This window comes from Mytilus trossulus, chromosome 3 (assembly GCF_036588685.1).
Source record: "Mytilus trossulus isolate FHL-02 chromosome 3, PNRI_Mtr1.1.1.hap1, whole genome shotgun sequence".
In the NCBI taxonomy this organism is placed as follows: domain Eukaryota; kingdom Metazoa; phylum Mollusca; class Bivalvia; order Mytilida; family Mytilidae; genus Mytilus; species Mytilus trossulus.
The window spans coordinates 9,659,386-9,665,762 of NC_086375.1; positions in this window are offsets into that span (position 1 = coordinate 9,659,386).

Here is a 6,377-nt window from a genome sequence, read left to right on the forward strand (position 1 = left end):
ATATAGAAACACATAGGCTGAATACATAACAGAATGTCAGTCTGAGAATGTTTAAATTAAAAAGAAGCTCCTATGAGCCAGTAATATTTGTTTTGTATATTTGACATAATTGACATTGCTAGTGGTATAATAGATCTTGAGACATATCATGGCAATGATTTTAAAAAATATATTTTCAAATTTGAAATACTTCTGAGATTTACTAGTATGTTATATAACTTTCACAGATAGAGGCACATAAAGGTTAAATATGCAATAGAATATCTTTTCACAAATCTTTCACTTTAAAAAAAGAGGCTCCCATGAGTATAATGCTCATCCTGATCATTTGATTGATTGATTGTTGTTTGCTTTACGCTTTATTAGCACAGCTATATCGTGGCAACGGATTATTTGACATAATAGAACTAAGATCTTGAGAGGCAATGATATCATCAACAGTGATTTTGAAAAAGATGTTTTACTAAGACTAATAATCCTCTGTTGATTTAGATCATTGATTTTAAAGATAAGATGCAGATATCATATAAACATTGAAGAAGATGGACAGCATTGGATATCTTAATATAAAAATCTATTTCTACCATCGGTTTCTTTTGCTTTAAGAATTTAGTAATCAATCACTAGCAGCTGATTTTTTGTTGAAATTTTTTAACAGTAAAAGCCTGATATAACAAAGAGGTTTTACTGTAGGACCTTAGAATTTTCAAAATATAAATGATTGTGTAGCTAGTTTTATATTGATAGAGAGACCACAGATAATTTTATAAAATAGCACAATTCTTCTCAATTCTATTTGACATTTTTGGAGGTCAACCTTAATTACATTTAGCAAATTTTGAAATAATTTTTGTCAACAATAAAGAAAGAATCCTGTTTCAGTTTGTTGATATTAGTACACTATATATAAATAACTAGGTGATAAAAAAAAAATCCCATATTTTTTAACAAAAAACTCTCATCATTTTATTAATCTGTCGCATCTCTGATATCATAAATCAATTTTTATCAATAAGCTTGTTGTATAATAAATTGATTAGTATATTGGATCTACAATATAATGATATTAATAATGAAACTGATATTTTTATTATGATGAAACTATTCACCAACATTGTACACAAGTTCCATTGTATTTTCACAGTGCCATTGTTCCTTTACTGATCAAGATATAAAGGTTGTATCAGTACTCTTAGAACTAGTTTACACGATATGCTTTATGTATAAAAAATGCAAAAGTGGTAATTTTAACTTTAAAATAAACATTTTTCTGGGGAAAAAAATCAAAATTTTGCTATAAAGGATACTGTATTTTGATCATAAACAAGCTTCTGTTTAAATTTTATAAAATTACACTATTGAATGTTTTACAAAGTTATTGATATGTCACCAAGAGCCAATACACATCGAGTGTAAGGGGGACTATCAAACAGGAACAGCCCAAGGTACAGGGGGTCAGTCTTCCCTAAGACTTGAGCAATGGCAGGCAAAACTGTAAAGCAAGCAGCAAGTTGTAACAATTTTATATAGTAACAGGTCTAAATGATGATAATGATGCCAAAACAATTTACAAATAAATAAATAAAGTTCAAATTGTTAAATATGACAAAGTCACTAATTTCACTAATTCATTCACAGTATAAGTTTAAATAGATATAGGAAGATGTGGTGTGAGTGCCAATGAGACAACTCTCCATCCAAATAACAATTTAAAAATTAAACCATTATAGGTTAAAGTACGGCCTTCAACACGGAGCCTTGGCTCACACCGAACAACAAGCTATAAAGGGCCCCAAAATTACTAGTGTAAAACCATTCAAACGGGAAAACCAACGGTCTAATCTATATAAACAAAACGAGAAACGAGAAACACGTATATATTACATAAACAAACGACAACTACTGTACATCAGATTCCTGACTTAGGACAGGTGCAAACATTTGCAGCGGGATTAAACGTTTTAATGGGCCCAAACCTTCTCCCTTTTTCTGAAACAATAGCATAACATCACAACATATAAAAACATACGATAAAATATCAATTAGCAGACTTAACTCAATCAAAAAACGTATGATTACACAAAGAACGAATAAATTTGATCTGCGATATCTGAATACAAATGCACAGTTAATTAAATATTAGAGACAAACAGTCATGACCAAAAGGCTATCAAATAAATTCAAACACACTGAGAAATATTTAACCAATCAATGTTCACTTTAGAAAAAAACCGGTTTTTTATAATCTTGAAGTTTATACAAATGTTGTAAGAATAAGTGAAAAATTGAAGATATTACAAATAATCAAAGCTGGTATACAGCCAAGATCCATATAAATAAAAAATGACAAAAAAGCATTATAAACAGTATCAACAGGTCGAATTAACAAGAAAATACGATTTGAGAGTACTCGCAGTTACTGACAGCTAGTTAAGTCCAGTAAGAGTTGTCTTGCTTGAGCAGTTACAGTTGTGTTGAGCTGTCTTTTGAGTAAGTGTTTCTCCTGAAGTAGCTGAGCCTGGTTGGCTTTGGAAGCACTCCTTTCTGGAAGACACGGACTAGGCTAGACTGACGAATAACTGTTTGATATTTAAGGCGAATGCTGAAAACTTCTAATAAAATGCAAACATTGATAATTTTGATAATTGAGATAATTAGAGTATTAACAATGTCAATTAGAGAGATACAAGTTAATTACATTAATAATCCTAATCAAAACATAATATTCAGTGGCAGATCCAGGGGAAGGGTTCTGGGGGTTGAAACCCTCCTTTTTTTGATGATCAATGCATTTGAATGGGGACAGATTATCTTGGAACCCACCTTTTGTACTGGGTTGGGATTCACCTTTTTAAAATGGCTGGATCCACCCCTGATATTGCTCAGATTAATTAATGACAATTGACAAGATACCGAAGTGTTGCTCTGAGTAATTTTTGACAAGTGACATATTTCACAAAATTTACCTGAGTAATCAAATTAAAATTTGTCAAATAATTATTTGATAATTACATATTTTCTAAAATAAAATATTTTTTCAATATATAAAATTCACTTTCAAAACTTTTACATAAAAGAACACCTATGACAGATAACTTTACAACCTTTAACCACAGACTGAGCCTAAATGTTGATGATGGAATCAATGATCACTTTGTCTCTCTTTCACAAAATAATTTTTCAGGCTCGACAATAAACCCAAATGTGTAGTAAGACAGTAATCCTATTAATTGCTGCACCATAGTGCTAGATACTGTTTGAAAGTGAAATGTTTTGTAAGTTATTCATTTTCCTTTATTTTATAAGATAAGATTCAAAAATTGTCTCTCTCGAAATTTAACCGGTTATGAATAAAAAAATGAAAGGCGAGAAAAACATTTAAATTTTTGAAGCCATATTACACAAACAGGGCTAAATCACAAAATTTAAAATCTGTGAAAAAATGAATTTACAGTATTCCATGATAGTGAGTTTATAAACAATTTGATCTTAAATTGAGTGTCCTGAAAAGAAACCTTAAGCTAACTTTTAAGTTAATCAAATTATTGTAAAAAGGTTGAACATATGAAAGGGAGATAATCACAGTTGCCTTAGAATTTTATAATTACATGCTGTACAATTATTTCCCTTTAATAAAAGGTATATTTTACTTAAGCAATAAAAAAGAGCTGTACATCTAATAGCAAGAAAACAAGACAATTTGTTAGAAAATGAAACAATTTATCCTAAAAAAAACCCAATATATATACTATGGAAAAGTTTTCTTATCCAAATAAAGATTTTTCCTATAAAAGAACATTTGTTCAAATATTTTTTTTCAAAATCTCCATGATATATCTCAACCTCTAGAATGGATAGCTAAATAGACGTATGAAAATTTAACTTAACCTCCTAATCTTTAAGGAATATCATTGGCGAAAAGTATTTTTTATTTTCAAAAATAAAAAAGTGGGCATGGTCCTTATTTATAAATGGAATTAGTCCTGCATGTTTTTATTTTGATTTCAACCACAATTTCATGTCTGCTTTGGGATGCCATGCAACACTTTTTCCCTTTCTAACTAAGGTAGATCTGTGACATTTTTACCTAGAATGGTAAACTTTATTTCGGAGCCTTGTATAGCGAACTATGTGGTATGGGCATTGTTCATTGTTGAAGGCCATAGTCACCTAGAAGTGTTAATTTCTGTGTCATTTTTGCATCTTGTGGAGAGTTGTTTCATTGGCAATCATACCAAATCTTCTTTTTCTATATTATGAGGTTTATTTACTGTTAATTCTGAAATTAATGTTCACAATAATAGGATCCAGGTGCTGAAGCGCCCCTCCTTTTTTTTTTTGACAATCAATGCGTCTGAAATGAGACATATAGTTGGAAACCGCCTTTATCTTTGGATAGGAACCCCCCTTTTATTTATGGCTTGATCCATACTGAGAACTCACAATATCTGTTTTCAACTTTTCCTGAAATTGCAAAACTGCTAATTGATCTTGCACTTCTATCCAATTTTCAAAAATTGCAATTACTTTCTGAATTGACAGTAATTGCTTCTCATAAAAAAAGATTGATATTTTAAGTATACCCACTTTACTTACTTTTGTAAGATTATATCTTAAATATCTGCTCTTGAATGTACTTAAGATATATTTTATTTCAAAAGGATAAAAGTTTATGAAATCCAAATATATGTTTAAATTTGCAACTGGATAAAAATAAATTGATAGATCTTTTTTTTTATTTAATCCAATCATCTTTTCATTGGTTTGCCTGTGTTGCTTAGCTGCTGCGGCACTGACATTTTACCATGAAGAATTCCGTTTTTTACTATGAACCTCATCTTCAACATATTATATCATGTGCATTGAGAACTGAATCTTATTATGGAAATCCAGGTCAAGGTCAGGTAACATCTGCAATGACCTTGCAATGATTATTGACTAGACCTTATTGATCTTTACATAGATTGTGTAAAGACTAATAAAATATAGTCAATAATTTCTCCATATTTGCCTTGATCTTGTGTTTACTAGACAACAAAATTGGTAATGAAAAATGAAAATTTTGACCCTTAAGATTGTGGGTGTTTTAACGCCACTTTTCAGGATTGTTGGCTGTCAGTTTTTATTAGTTGAAGATGTAAAAATGCCTGGAGAGAACCATGGACTTTTGGCAAAAAAACTAAAAATCTTAGTTGATTAACATTGAAGTTAAATGCCCCTACCATATGCTTGTGATCAAACTTACAATCTCAATAAGACATACCATATAGCGGGTTATTTTTTTGGTGTGTGTAAAATTTCACTATTTTATTGAATAAGGTATACAAAATATTTCCCCCGTTATTATTTTGGTAAATTCAAAACTTTTATCAATACCTTTGAATGTGGACTTTTAAATTAGTGGAATTTATTTTGGTGATTTTGGTCCTTTTGCGAAAATAAGAAAATGTTTAGTAAGTTTCAAATTGATGTGACCTTTGTAAAAATTTACCATCATGGATCTTTAACATATAATAATGTAATCATATATCCAATTTTTTTAAGGCATTCAAATGGATAAAACCAGAGGATTTCAAAAAATGTAGCAAAAATCTATAACATGAAAAGCGAACTTCCTTAATGTGAAGAGAGCAATATTTGTGTCATTTTGGTCTTCTGTGGATAGTTGTCTCATTGGCAATCATACCACATCTTCTTTTTTATATGGTATTCTCCATAAATTAGACATTATATTGTATGTACCATGATGAAATAAGATGATTTTCCATTCATTGAACGTTCACACTTGAAGAAATCGAATAGAAAGTTAAAACAGCCTGATTTCACACCACAATACAGCAGTAAAAAAAGTTAAAAACAAGAATGTGTCCCAAATACAGGGATGTATCCACATTGTCATTTTCTATGTTCAGTGGACCGTGAAAATGGGATAAAATCTCTAGTTTGGCATTAAAATTAAAAAGATCATATCATAAAGAACATGTGTATTAAGTTTCAGGTTATTTCATCAAAAACTACCTTGACCAAAAACTTGAACCTGAAGCGGGACAGACAGACAAATTGACAAAGTCCGGACACACAGACCAGAAAACATAATGCCCATAAATGGGGAATAAAAATTGTTTGTTAATGCTTAATTTCAGTTTCAGCACCCTTGGCTATTATATGACAGCCAATATTTATTGGTGGAGTTAGGTAGAGTACCTGGAGAGAACCACAAACTTTCTGCAGAAAAAAACCCTGCAATTCCAGTCAATTAAAATTAAAGTCAAATACAAGAGTAGTCCAATCTCACGACATTCAATAATTTAACACCAGATGGCAGATTCTGTAAATTGTTTTACCTGACCTCAGGTCAGATATCAATAAAGACTAGA